This window comes from Anopheles merus, chromosome 2R (genome assembly GCF_017562075.2).
Source record: "Anopheles merus strain MAF chromosome 2R, AmerM5.1, whole genome shotgun sequence".
Taxonomy (NCBI): Eukaryota; Metazoa; Arthropoda; class Insecta; order Diptera; family Culicidae; genus Anopheles; species Anopheles merus.
Genome location: NC_054082.1, coordinates 33,266,424 through 33,282,357, shown reverse-complemented (window position 1 = coordinate 33,282,357; position 15,934 = coordinate 33,266,424).

The window sequence follows — 15,934 nt, the reverse complement described above, 5'->3', positions numbered from 1 at the left end:
CAGCGCCAGCAGAGCCGTTTAGGATGGAAGTGGCTTAAAGTTAAGCCAAGAATCACTCGAATCACTACCGTACGGCCATCGTTTGTAGCTGAAAGCGTTCTTTTGCGCTCGCTTACCAAATGGTAGCCGATTAATTGGTCGGTTGTCTTCTCAATCTCTGCCAGCCGATAATTGGTTGTGCCTCGACTGCACACACACACCCCGTCACACCCGATCGGGACGAGCGAAAAGGACGCGTCTGCAGAAACGCTTCCGCTTTCTTTCGCATCCGGTATCGTTGCTCCACCGTGTGCAGAGCCATGGGCAGTGGGATACCAGCCAGCATCCAGGCGGTGAAAGACGTGTGCCAGTGCAAATCGAATACCTTGCGCTAGCAGCAACCATCGGTAATTAGAGCTGTGCTTCTCCGTTTCCCATGTACCTTTGCAAAGAAGGTTTGGTCGATTGATTAAATGTGTTATCCCAGTTATCCGTCGTTCTTGGCCACTTCTTCACTCCAGTCACTTCAGGGTTCATCGCAATGAGAAATAGGGTTTTAGCTTTAAGCTCTTTTCTTTAAATTACAAGCATGCTGAAATGGAGCTTAGAGACGTGTAACGTAATCGTAGATAGTTGGCAAAGATTTGTAATTGTACGTCACAGCATTACCAAGGTATGAAATTACCACCTAATAGCACATAAATTAGAGAACATTTGAGAAGCATTTCAGATAAGATTAAACCCCTTTAAGGTGTTTTTAAAAAAAATTCATTGTGTTCTGAATTAACAGTTATCATAAAAACTTCACAAAAAAACCTTCAAAATGTACTAAAATATAACATAATTTAATAGCAGGAACCATTTCTCTCAAATAAAATTTTTCATTAAATAATGATGTTTCTTGCGATCGAAGAAAGTTTCCTTCTTATCAAAACATGTTCAATTTGTAGCGGCACAAGCGTTAACAAGGCATACGGCCTTGAATAAACAACATCTCAAAACTCCAACCACAACAGCAACAACAACAACGGCACTGGCAACAACTAAGTGCTTATTGTTACAGTGCAAACGCCGCATCTGGTGCAGCATTACAAAACTTCAACAATCAACAATTTGCACAAAACGTTTATCTTAGCTTTCCTGCGTAAAGCCAATATCACTGCGGCTCGTTGCCGACGCTCGGATGGATAAGTTTCGCCCCAAGTCGCTGGTGGCTTGTGTACCGCCAGGTGTACTTACGGAGAGGCAGTTAGTTTTTGTTTTACTTTCACCGGCTGTGGCTTAATTTTTGATAGCCACTGGCCAGGGCGCTATCCATCTCCCTGCCCCGGGGGCATTGCGCTACCCAAGTGCCGGTGGTGTACGTTTTATTGATACTAAAAGTAATAGAGAAGCCGTGAAGGAAGTGAGTGAAATTCGCTCCAATAACGAGTAGATGGCTTCTGCTAGCGGTATCTGGTGGCCGGCAGTTGTAGCTTTGTGTTGTGTTGGTGTAGTTAGTCCCACTTCCTGCAGGATAAACGTAGCAACCGCTGACTCGCTGATCGTTACTGTTACTCTCTTAGCGCCTATGTATTCAGCTTCACCACGAACACGTTTTGTACTGTTGTTGCTCATCTGCCGCATAATTCATCAACGCAACGCCGGAATGCCCGTCCGAAGCAGCGTTGCCGGTGTGAAAAAGCATTACGGTACACGGCGAGGGAAATTAAATGAAGAACAACTACCAAACCCGGGGTAGTGGGGTACTGTACAGCGTGGATGCTGTAAAATTCTTCTTTGCCCATTTCTACTGCTAATACAACCACTACTACCAAGTACCAAACCATCGGGGTGGTGCAGCGAGGTATGGCGCCGGTGCCGGCACACGCGGTGCCCAACTTTTACTGCAGCGAAACTTCACCGACGAATTCCTACGATCGCAGGGTGCGTTTCTGTGCACTTCGACGCCGAAACCACACCGATCCATCAGCGTGTTGAGCGCCCACCCGGCCAGTGGGTGGAAGGAAGAGAGCAGCAGAGCTACACAAAAAAATAAGAGCCAACAGCAAACGCCACGTTACATCAGGCAGGGCCGGTAAGGTAATTAAATTTAATATTTGAAACCATTATCTCAGCCGTCCATTTTAGCATAAAAACTGTATCATACCATTTTTGATGGCAGGAAAGGGAAAGCACAGGGGAAGGTAAGGGCGAGGGTGTAGGAACAATTTCTACTTATTTTTTTCTTGCTAGCTCTAGCAACTGCTCTACCCTCTGCCTGAACCTGCAGTTTTGTTCGCGCATGGCGGACTTTTCTTCCAACTCACGTTTGGGGAGCAGATTTTCCATCCCCCTCCCCCAGCCCGGTAGGAGAATGTTAGCGATTTAGACTTGAAGTTTTTGCTAGCTGGCTGGCCGTTTTTCTCTTCCCTTCGCTCTCTTATCGTTGTTGCGCATTATCTTTCTTATTCAACTCGGTCGACCGCTTTTCTCTTCAGCACACTCGCTGCGGTGCAAAACGGTGCCCCATTTCGACCAGGGATTCGAGACGAGACGAGAGAGTTGAAAGTAAATCATCATAGCATCACAATGCATGTTGCATCATCATCGCCCGCCTCGTATGCACCATTACGCGTTGGCGTACCCTTCCCGCTGCGCTGCGTGTCGGAAAAGTTGCGCCAAAGGGTTGAGGTGAGAAATTGAAAATAAATCAGAAAACCGTTTAAGAAACCATTTCTTGCCGTCTGCAATACTCGACAGGAGAAACTAAAATTGCAAATAGCGGTGTATCAGCGTGCTTTATGAAGGCTAGACTTTGGAAAACCAAGAATATCAAAGCCCCAAAACTGCATAAGCGATAGCTGTTCTATTGTTTCATCCTCTCTCTGTAAATTTATCATATTTTAGTTGAGAAAGTGTATTAGCTCAAACAAGTACCTGGTAACCATATTTCAAAGCTCATTGTTCACCAGAACAGTGCTACATCCTCTTAGTGTTTGCACCCCACTAAAAGATCCTTTCAGAACTACTGCACTGTTTATTGATTTAGCACTTCAAAAGTCCATTAATAGCTACCAAAATTCCACACACACACACACACACACACACACACACACACACACACACACACACACACAGACGTACCGTCTGTCCGGAGAGGAAGGAGAAGGAAGAGGCCTATACGATCCTTTCTTCAAGTAGCATCCCTACGACTGTCGACAACGAAAACTTTACCGTCCAAACAACACGGACGCCGATCATGAAATCATCTATACGGGACATGCTAATGAAGTTCGATCTATCGAAGGCAAGATTCCAGTGCAGCAAGACAATACTAGCCCCACTAAGGGGGGTGATGCTGTGGCAACGTTCCCGTCCCCTCGTGTGCACTGGACGGCAATCGCAATCGATACCCGCACCAGCCGTTATCTCCAAATATCTACACCCAGCAAAACCTATCCCCCGGCTCAACCGAGCTCAACACCTGAAACCGAGCGCTCGGTTGCTACCTATAGCTCGGTTGTGATTTCCCAACCCTAGACTCACTGATGCATGTCTGATTGAGTGGTATTTTGCATACTTTCGCATCAACAAGCGATGGCGAGTAGGGAGCGTAGGTGGGTAGAGCGTACCTTTCCCGATGTTTTGTGGAGGCGGCGGCTGCAGTCGAATAAATGCATGGGATGGATGGGAAAATAGGACATAAACATCAACACAGTGCATCAACCATCATCACCACCAACACCGACGCCCGGTCGTTTGGTCTGGTCCGTTCGGTATCGTCTCATGCAAAAGGACAGAGCAAGCCGTCTCCGTATCCTTTCATTATGTTGATGTTTGTCTCTGCGGCCTTTGTGCGCCGGTGTACAGTGTGCCGGAGCGTCGTTAGCAAATCGAGAAAGCATAACAATTCAATTCGATTCGGAAGACATTGCACATTGGGCTTTGCTGCAACGTACGGCAAGCTCAAGGTACGAGCGCTCTTGGTAGAAACAATCACGAACCTGTACGAAATGTCGAATGCACTTAAGAATAGGTGCGTTATCGTGCCCAATGCCCAATGTGCACGAATATGCAGCATGCATTCAAGAACAGAAGACGATTAACGGGTCATAGGCACTCGCAGATTAGATTGCATTCTAAATTCCTTCCTGGAACCGAACGGAAGTAGCAGCCACTGGTCGTGCACACTAATCAGTGGCCGAGAGAGAGAGAGAGAGAGAGAGAGAGAGAGAGAGAGAGAGAGAGAGGCTCATTGGATCGATTGATTTGGTCGAACTATGAAGATAATCCTCTGCAGAACCTTCCCTACCAGGCCGGGACGTGAGTGTTAACGATTAGCACGTGATATTTGTCTGCCGCAAACGCCAGTACGTGCATCGGGCTTTTTATTTCGAATTTTGCTCCTCTTCCTAGAAAGGCATTTTTCGTGCGGCAGCAAACCAGGACCAACTTTCCAACTGCACGCGACGCACTTGAAAGTGGAACCACCGTCCACCGCGAGCGTCACAGACAAGTGGAAAGAAAGCAGCCGTCCCCACCGGCATGCTCATCGGTCCCTCGGCTCGTGAGATGGGACGTCTCTCGTTTGTGGTTACGCATTTGCGCGTAATGCGGTCAATTGCATACTGTGGTCGGGTGCTGTAATTAAAATCGTTCCGCTTCCGTTGCAAACCCGCAAGTGGAAACCGCACAGCAATACTCCACTTTACGTTGCCATAAAGTTTGTTGTTTTTTTTTTTAAACAAGGTTTTTTTACCAATTTGTGGTGATGACAATCAATTTAAAAACACACACACATACACATAGAAACACAGTATTTAAAACTTATTTCCCATAGCCCACCGTCTGAGTAAGCGAAAGCCATTTCATTTCCCCAAACAAGGCCCCCTAATGAGTTCTGGTAGTGAAGAATTATTAATTCCCCTTTCAATATCGAACCCAACGCCCACTGGAAAGTGGCCGCCTTCCAGCGAAATGAGCACAGTTCATGCAGCCATTTATTTCAATGCAGCTCATCATTATTTTTCACTTCCACTTGCCGGCACGTGTTTGACTTTTGCATCATTGAACATAATTTGTGCACCGCCCTCATCTGCTCTGGTGCAATACATAGTATCCTGGGGCACAGCCTTTTTTTTTTCTTTCGCTACACTTTCATCCATCATTTTGTAAGAGCTTGTTCAATGTTTGTTTGTCAGTGTTCGTTGCGACCTTCACGGTACGATCGATCAAATATTAAAAAGAACGGTTCATAATTTACGCTCACCGGTAATTGCACAGCCCCCGGCCCCACCTAGCAGCAGCAGCTGCAGCAGCGTGAGATTGACTGATCTGCCGTGTGCCGTGTCTACACTGTATCCGGTGGCGTTTTCATCCCGACCGAACAATCTATTGCCCTTCCAGGGTCGTTAGCAGTGGCCAATGCAGTTGCCCAAGAAAGCTGTGAAATTTCACGTACGACCGAGAAAGATTTAATGTGAACGGTTTCGGCAAACAGTGTATCGTTACTAGCAGACCTTATCCGTGGTAAAACCTGGTAACTGTTACACTGCCTGGGAGACTATCAGGAGATGACTGAATGAGAGCGAAATTGCTGCTGCAAGAAGGCTAAAGAAATTGCGTGGTTATTTAAACCTAATTTGCTGTCTGCAAGTCTGATGAATGTTAGTTCTAAAATCAAAAATAATTCAAGTTGCCTTAAGCATGTATACTGTATCATTCCAACATAAAAAGGATAGTAGATGGTAATGCTCTAGCACTTATGCGTGCTAAATTTCATGTTTGAAAAACATTTATTTCAGTACCTTACTATGCCGGATGCGACCACAAACATAAAGGGCAAAGAGGGGCTTTTTTTAAATTAATTGAATCACAAAAACTCATGAAACGGAAAGTAGGGCACTTAATTTTAACTACACGCTCCACCCCTCCATCCAACCCGTTTTAATTATCGCAAGCAATTAGCTCAAACTGCAGTTTCATCACTGTAAAGCAACAGTATAGATTCACTAAGATAAAACCAATCCCGACGACGGACTTGTACGACTAAACAAAAAATAAATGCCACCCCAACAAATAGAGCCATTAAACTTGATGAGTTCATTAAAAGTAAAACATAATTAATCATACAGCACCTTCGAGCGGTCGGTCGCTCCAAACCCCCTAATGCCCCTTTTGCAGATGAGACGGCAATAACTGGCCGGAAATCAAGTACACAGATCATGTTCGTGCTATCACTGCAGCCCAGATCTAAGTGCGCAAGGGAGAGGGGCTACCAATACCGGTAGCCGCTCGCGGTGTAATGTTTTGCGCGTCCTCCCTTGTAAAGCGATCTTTCATCTTCAGCGCCCGGTGGTTCTGCTGTGCCGGCCAGCTGTACAGGCCAAAACAGCCGCACCAAACCCAATGTATCTCCGATCGCTCGGTGTTTCATCAGCATCCGATTAAACGAAACCGGTGGGTGGGCAATACGACCCCGCGAAACATTTTTCCCCCGGGCTGGTGTGTTCTGTGGGGCGTGTTCGTGCGTGATGTGAAGTGGCCTACATTTTCGGGGCTGATGGCTAATGCTATCGTGCCCTATCGCACCCACCCGCCCACTGCCCTTCCAGTGCGTCCGGTTAGGCGTTGCGATCGTCCGACAGCCTCACCACTCTCACGATCGTACGGCTAACGTAGGGGATGTTTGCTTAGTTTACTTCTCGCCTACCTTACCAATCGTAATGAGGTAACAATTGGGAGGGAGTCCGGCGGGTTTCAAGTTCAGCTGCAGTGGAATTGTTGGTTACGCTTCGCACCGGCAAACGCTCATCTCTTCTCGCTCATCTCAGGCTCATTTGCACAAATTTGTAGACACTTCTTTCACACGCTACGTTGCTATTCGCACACCAAACGCCGAGATGAGGGAAGGCGCTTGAGCATAATCATTGGTACACCCTCCCTTCTCAGGGCATCTTTGGGCTTCTTTTAGAGCCCTTTCTGTTGTTGCACTCGTACCGTCTCGTGCCGTCTGCTGGTGTTGCCTCATCGCGATAACTATTTCGAGATTTCAATGCAATGCGCGTGCAGTGCCTTGTAGGGATGGTGAAGTTTCTACCCTTGTTTTTTATTGTTGTTGGTACTCCATTTTGAACCCTACCACAGCTGCCCTAGCAAGTCTCGAAAGCCTATATAGGCCGGCATGTCCGCGTAGTACGTTACGCGAAATAGAAGAAGAAGACAGCTGCTTCTTACAAATTGTTGGCAATGACCAATGAGTATCATCATCTAGATGTACCTTGAGTAAGCGAACAAGACGTTCAAAATGAATCGTGAATCTTGTCTCTTTATGTTGGATAGCTGAACCATGTAACATGTTTTGTCTTGAAACTACACAAAAAGTTTCTTGAAGTTAGCTTTGACTTTAAAATACCTTATGAAGAAATAATCCTTCCAGTTATTTTTATATTATTTTAAATCTATTGCCTGCCTTACAGTGTTTTGCTTAAAAACTAACTAGTCCACCACACTATCTATTTTCCGCTCTATAACAATCGAAACCAACAACCCCATCACTATGTTACAACCACGGCACTTTGCGGGGGACTACACGGCTCCTCCCCAAGATTGCATCCTCCATCACGCACGCCACATCGAACGGGCGGACCTATTTCCCATGGTCCAAAACACGATTCACAGCTGGCCGGAAATTGCACTCTTTCCTGCCCATTGCCCACAACTCACAGCCACAGCTGGCGTGGAGCAAACCCCATTTTCGCGAACCTCAATCGAGTACAGCCGAATCTTACCCTCAATCACTCGCGATGCCATATCGCACCAGTTCGTTTGCCGAAACTCTGTACACTGTACAATGCTCTACAATCAGCCGATCTTTAAACCGAATCCATAGCGGGCTAAAAAAAAAGAGGACCGATCAGCTTAGACCCTTCAGACGCGTGTGGTTGGCCCACATTTTTATTCCGCAAAGTGAACGAAACCTTATTTTAAAATTTCTATTCTCTGTCCGCTCAGCGTTACTATTAGCAGCGGAAAACAGTAGCACGAAAGCAAAAATCATTTGTCAAACGAGGCCAACACTATATGGGCTACATTTTAATTAAAGCCTTCACGTGTGGTATTATCGCTTACGGGCGGACCGGATTAATAAGCCTAAGCCCTTATGCTTGTCGTTCCAATTTTCCGTTTCTTTTCAATGCACAATCGACCAGGGGCAGTTGGCGTTTTGCAAATCGTTTTTTTTTTCTTTCCCCACACAAACATTCGATTTACAACGTGACCAACCATTAGCGATGTCCGATCATCAGTGGATTAGCATCGAATCACCCACCACCCGCTAGAAAATGGTACCGGGTACTTAGGGTAGAGTGAGAGCAAGGCAACACCCGCGCTAAAGTGGCAAAAGATTCGCAAAACACACACACACAGTTCGTGTCCACCGAGCGCCGGTGTGCCGCGTGATTGATTTATCTCGTAATAATTGTTTCGCTCTATCTATCGGTACACCAAGCCGATATTAGCGCGTCGTCATCGTAACCGTCGTGACAAAACGAAGGGGGGAACCGAAAGTGCCCACACCTCTCACTTCCTGGTATAGTGCCAGGGTGGGCCTAGGGATGGATTTTGGACCGAAAGACAATAACAACAACAGTAACAAACCATAAAATAAAAGCCTTGTTTGCTGTGAAGTAGATTAATGAAATTTGTCGATCAAAAGGCTTCGCCCTGCTGACCTGTTCCAGTCCTCCCAAGGGGCCCCCGGGTTCGAATTGGTTCGGACACACTTACAAGTCAATAATGGGCTTTGTTGCGCTTGGTGGAGCGTTTTGACGGCGCACGACAAAAGTGCCCGACGACCGTAACGTACCGCGCGCCACAGGAGAGAGAATAAAGATACGAAAAAAAAACCACACCAAGGACAAAAAAACGCGGAAAGAGTTGTGATTTATGGAACTTGGCGCATAATGACACCTTTCCCGCTCGCGATGGTTTTTGGCGCAAGCGCGCGCGCGCGCACGCCTTTCCAGCATGGAAATAAATGGATTTGCCAGAGCCAGCGGTTTGGTTGGGTGGCAACGACGTTGCAAATGATAATTTCATGCCTGTTTGCTGCTTGCTTGCGCCGGGCGCCCTCCAGGGATATGGAAGGCCGGCTTAGAAAGTGCACGACGCGGCGCGCTAGCGCATTAGGCATTAGGGCTGGTTTTGCTATTTAAATAAGTGCAAAAGAAGCAAAAAAAGACTGCTACAAACACACAGCGCCATTGATCGTAATCGAAATCCGGTAGCCTAATGCAAACATTCATTTTTCTTTTGAATCACAACGTTTATTAGCGGGCACGGGACAAGATTGTCTGTGTTTTTTTTTTTGCCTCTCCATCCTCATCTGAGTATTAATTTAGCATCAACGGCAGCTTACTAGCATGTGGAAGGGGCACGTTTCAAGGCAATTGAAACTTTTGCATGCTGTTCCGATTGCATAAGCAAGACGACTTAAAAGGCGTACAAATAAACGCTTATTCTGCTTATAAATCCAGCATCTAATCAATTTATCAATCAATCCTAGAAGCAATGATGCATAAAGCCATTTTTAACCTACATACCGCCGCAAATTGATTATAAAATCATTAAACACTTCATCTTCAGCTGCTGCCGGTCGTAGCTGCTAAGCAAACAATATAATCAGCAGCGCAAGGCCTCCCACAAACCACCAAATTGAACCCAATCTCCCACTTTAATCCTTCACGTAATGGGCTCTACCCCTCCGTAATCAACTCATTAAATTACGATCCAAGAAGCACCAAATCGCTCATTATCGCTAGGTCTAGCAGGTCTAAGTTCTATTGAAACGCAATACAAACCACACGCAATTGACACACTGGCGAGAAAGATTAGCCGTATTGGGTCTAATTAAATTTCAAACGCAATTCCTCGTCGCACCCCGTAGCCAGCGTTACCTAACAACTGTTAGAAGTTCCATGCCATTTAAAACACTTGATTGGGTAGAGTTAGAGTTAGCAACTTTTCCCATTTCCTCTCTAATGCTCTGGCACTTCTAGCCGCTTGAAATCGATCCCGAGCTCATTAATCGTCATCAAACGACCGTTTTTGGGGTAAGTGAGTAGGGCGGCTTTGAAGAGCATCGATTGATGTCAATTACTACGTGCAGCGGGAATAGCGATTTGGCTTTTGGATTGGTATATCATCGATTGCCAACAAGAGCCAACAGTTTGTATAACACTTACAGAGCCTAATCGATTGAATAGCACCGCTACATTGCTTGAAAATCATTGCAAACTTTAATGGTTCGAATTTGAATGTGAGTATGCTCCTCTAAAAGTTGTTGCACCTTGAAGTGTGGTCGTGGCGGGTGAACAGCAGCAATGCAATCACATCGTTTTGATTCCCATGTTCGAACCGAAGGAATGTCTCCCAGCTGTAGCGGCACTGTTGCAGCTCAGCCACAACTCAAGCACCAAAACAATTCTTCAAACCGATCTGGAAGTGTTCAACGCCGTACACTCAACTGTTAATTAGAAGCTCCTCGCACGCAAAGGCACAGTTGACGCACACTGGGACGCCTCGCTGCAAAGTACTCACAAAAGCAAACTATCAATCCATCAGCACTCCTTCTCGATTGTGGTTTAGCTTTCGCTGTTTTTTATTGTTTCGGTTTCATCTAACGAAAACATTTGTTTTTATTTTCCACTACCCTCGCGCGGCGCATCCATCTCCGTCCGTCGTATTGCATAAACAGCGCGTGAGCGCGTGGTAAACTGATTATGTTTGTAGTCTCTACCACACACCCAAACCGAACCAACTCAAAGCACCCACAGCCAGACAGACAGACAGACGGAGTTCTTGGTGGTGCTTTTGTGTATACTTTCCTTTGGTAATGGTAGTAGCAGTCGGTGCCGGACAACATGATGGATGTTAGGAAGGAAGTGATAGATTTACGGCAATGATTGTAGATGCAGCTTGCAGGGCTAGGAGAGTGTAAGTTACAGGCATTGTTTGTTTGGTTAAAGTTTTCTATCCGCGAAATTCACGAACGCAAATAGTAGTAGAGAAGTAGACAACAACTGGCTCAGAACTCCAAATACAGCAACGGTTAAGAATTGCTTGAAAAATTTCGCGTGTTTAGCTGTTATTTAGGCATGGTGAGGCATTCTATGCAATGATATTGGATTAACACACCCAACATCGGGTTTGTCAAGGCCGTTAAGGCGCACTGCCCAATTTCCAACAGAATGGAATGTTGGAATTCCTGTATTTACACAATTGTGTGGCTCTTTGTGGGCTATGGTCTTTACAATAATTTAGAATATTCATTTAAATATTTACTATTCAAACGGCATTTCTGTACTCGAACTCAAACGAGTTTTATCACACACCCATGTATTGTCTATTATTCATTTTAATGAAGAAATTCCTAATACAAATCGCTTCAATCAAACAATAAACGGTGAAAGCCCACCAGGGGTACACCCCACCCTATCGCGCGCTGCCTTATCCAGCAGACGTCTCGTGAATCGTATCGTTCAACTTTAATGTAGCCACGCCAATGACAACATACACACACACACACGCATATACAAGATGGACAACCCAATCGCAAGATACATTTCCATTAGCAGCCACAATCGATGCATCTGTGGGGAACGGCTTTCCAACCATAATCGGCACTTCATCCCCCATAAACCGATCCCGCACGACGCATCCGACGGTCCCAGTTTGCGCGCCGCATGTCCGGCTGCTTCTTGCATCATAAATCCATTCATTTATAATTGTCCCTTTTGTTCAGGAGGGGTGCGCGCAGGCACCGACGGGCTTGTATCACTTAAGTGAATGATTCCCTCAATCAGACACCGACCACACAAACAGGGCAACACGCAACACCCGCAACCTGCTGGACGAGAGATGGATTGTCCTATTCCCCCGTGCCCATTTTACACGAATTCCTTTACAAATGACAATTTTGATCCCACAACCACAGCACAGGGAGGGTGAAGTGCGCTCAAGCCTCCAAAGGGCACTTTACTGTTAATTAATTCGCTCCCGGGTCCCACCCCCTCGAGTAGAACAAAGGCGCACAGTGGAATGGATGCGTTTCAGTGCGCATCGAGACAGTTGATTTCAATTTGGATGCTGTTGTTTAGCAAAACATCACTCGCCATTCGGTCGGGAGCTGGGGGACTTCCATGCGAATCAATCGGGTTTAGCTACTCTACTGCGAATCAGCTCTTCAATTGCTGCAACTATTCAATCAAGCGTCTGCTTCATCAAATAGCCTTGGCACCCGGGAGTATAGAGTTGTGCAACCGAGAACGGGTGCATTGTACAGTTCCCCACACGCCCGCTCACGCATTAACCGCGTTCGAACCTTGTGCAGAGACTGGCACGTATAATTCAATTGCCCAAAATCACCCACCCCACTGCCTGTAAAGGGGGCGACGATTGTAGGCAGCAAGGGCAGCATTTTTCGCTCCGCAGCCAGAAGCGGAAGCCAGCTGTGTAGTGCTGTGCCGCGAAATTGTGCGTGTGAATTATGCGCATGAAAATTACGCCCCCCTCGTGCGTACCATTTGCATACGTGATTGTACGCATCGTTTTCAAATTTGATTGCAGACAACAGAATGATTATGACTGGCTTGTTAATATGTGTGGTATGGCGAGAGTCATTGCCATTAATGCACTAAATCGTCGGGTCAGTTTCGTATAGTTTAGAGCTACTTAGCATTATCTTGTATTGGTACAGTCAAAATTACTCAAAAAAATTGGCTTAGATATTAACATTCCTATTAGCTCGCATTACCGCGCACTTAACATTTATCCAACGCTAAGCCATGAGCTTTCATGTTCCACTTTGCAGCTGTCGATGCTGTACGGAAACATTTCGTTTTCTAATTACCAAGCAATTAAGATTTATCGGGTCAATAAATATACTCTCTTACGGAAATACACGTTCCAATCATGAAAGATACGTCGCCTTCCATTGGACATGTCCATAAGCAAAGCATAGCGGAAAAAGAAGCGCCCAAGACTGAACATGGAGCTATTTTTATGGGTTTTTTTTCTTTACGCAGAAGCTTGAATAACGAATACGAATCTTTCCACTTCAGTACTTCCGTACTGTTTCCGCGAACAAACTCAACCGTACCAGAGCAAACCGGGATCGTCCTGGACCTCCTCCACGACCGGAACCGTTTGAGTTAGAACGTAACTCGTGAGGTTAAAACAAAAAAAAACGCCCACGCATAAACCGTTCAACGACGACAACTAACGGTTCCCCTTTACGACTAACCGGCAGCTAAGAATGCTTCACATCCGCTGCCCAATCCGCGACAGCTCTACCAGCACAAGAACAGCGACCGTGCTCAATGTTTGTAACGAAACGTGGCAAACAAAAAATGAATCCTTTTTTTACGTGAAAAATGTTTCCGATTTCGCTTTCGCTTGCTCGATTCGTCCACTCCCCGTGCTCCACATTACAAAGCGTGGGGTCGCACGTGGTCGCTTTTGCGGAAATGCCCATTCGTGCTCTGTGCAAATGCATCCACAAGTGACCCGTTTCTTTTCGTTTTTTTTGCAGTTCATCTTTTTTACCAGCTCGCGATCAGCTGCATTGACACATACGGTTGGTTGTCGCATGAACGGTTTTTGACTTCCGGGTTTGGGCGAAAAACTTTAACCATTAGTCCACGGGGCAAGGGCGTACTCGCGCCCCGCCACTGGCACAGCATGTTACGTGGAACAATGGGAAAATCGATCGAAAAACAACCCAGCGAAATGAGCTATTAAATAGTGTTGAAGTTTTGGCAAAATTTAACATAAATATGTATTCTATGCATTGCTAAATAAAGTTTCAATAAACTCCTTTGTATCACGAATCTCAGTCCAACTAAATTCCTACAAAAAAACTTAAATAAAATTTACAACTGCTTAAACTAAAGGCCTTGCAAACTCCATTGTGCGATAAAACAAGGAAAAACAGAACTGCTCCCATTGAAAATCGGAAGCAATTGCCGGGAGCCTTTTTTGTGTTCCCGCCACTACATCCATCTATCTTTGCCATGTTCGTTTTTTCTCTCCTTCTTTCTTTCTATAACACTTTACCATGACTGCACCTGTTCTAAATACCTTTCGATGGCCCCAACACTACCCGCCAGTGCAAAAACTTTTAATCCACTGTTGCAGTATCCGATTCCGATTCCTTCTCGTATTCCGGCAGGCAACCGATACACCACGCGGACACGAAAGTGAAAGGTGGGAATGGTGCGAGGAGTGGAAAAGTTTTCAAGTTGTCGCTTGATTTATTCAAATCGACTTTTGCACAATCTTTGACCGTTCCTTTTGATTGTGGTTTAGTCTAGCGCGACGCACAAATGCTGATTTTTTTCTTTATTTTATCGATCCTTATCTGTTGAAGTATTATTCAGTAGAGATGAATATCTACACTGCTTGTAAAACAAATTCTATGGCAATAGGGTTATCTCAACGTCATAGCAGTGAACAAAATGTTCAAACTGAAAAAAGCTTCAAAATAATTACACTTCCAGCTCTCTGTAAAAGAGTGCAGACAATGTACAACAAAGACTGGTGCAATAGCAGTATGATTTTAATTATTCATCCTGCAGCAAAAAAAAGAACAAAGCGCAAATAATACATCCTGCACGCTTCACCAATTATCCATGGCATCGATAGGAGCATGAAACCATACGAAAGAGAAACACCGAACCTGCCTCCGTCCAAACGCTGTCCAGATTTGGGCAGCCGCACTGACGACCTGCAAAAGATCTCATCCATCGCGCTAAATTCAGATGTGCACATAAAAAAAGACAGAAGCTGCAGAAAAGTGATGAGATTATTGAATCTGCCACCTCCATAAAAACGTCTGCACCCACCTCCGGTCTGCTGTCCCCTCGTGCGGTGGAAATCGCATGCTGTAACTTCTTTATCCTCACGGTCACTTCATGCCGTTGCCAATTCCAACGCCGTACAGCAATCGTAAAAAATCGGTAAAAAATCAAATAACGAATGATCACATAATCCCTGTCCAGGCACAATTTAGTACCGGTGGTCCTCACCCTCTCTCCTATCTCCCATTGTGCGCGCAGCAGTTCGATTGATAGACAAATAAATCCTTATCCACCCTAGCGAAACCCACCGATTCGGACAGTGAATCGAAAGAGCAAAACATTATTCTTATTTCAGCTCGCCACATCGTTGCACTGGCCATTTTGCACCAAAGTTTGTCCGGGTTCGGTTGTCCGACCACGCATCGTACACCATCGTACTCTCTGTGCTCCGCTCCGGAGTGCCCTCGTCCTTGATGATCTTGTTTGTCAGCCGGAAAGAAATCATAAACCGACCTCCCATTCCCCCCTCCAGTAGTAGAAGCTCAACGAAAGCCACATAATCAGAGAAACCGGGCGCAAACGATTTGTGTGATTTATTTTCAATTGTTTCTACCCAATGTCGCCCAGCGCCGGAACACCAACCAAAGGACCGGCAGATTTTTGCGTTGTTACTCGAGTGGAAAATTTCCAAACCGTAGCATTGGAGCAGTCCTATGTGCTCCCCCGGATCTCGGAAAGTTGACAAACGTTAACGAACTGAACCGCATTGACCCGTACGCCACAGATTCGTCTTCTGCATGTTCCAGCAGCACCGAAGAGCAGAGACGGATCGGCCACTTAACCGGCCACCGAGCAGTATAACGATGATCGAAGAAATAGAGCATGTGTGTGTGAGCAGGTGGGGAGGAGCCTGCATCTGCCAACGGGAACGAGATGCAGGACCAATCTCGTCCGACACCAGATGACAAATTCTGTCCGGCTTCTAATGAGATTACCAACCGTGTGAGGGAAGGGTTTCTTCCAATTTTTGGTACAGCTTTTTTTCCTCTCTCTCTCTCTCTCTTACATTCACACACACACACACACACACACACATCCTGCACGAATTATACCAA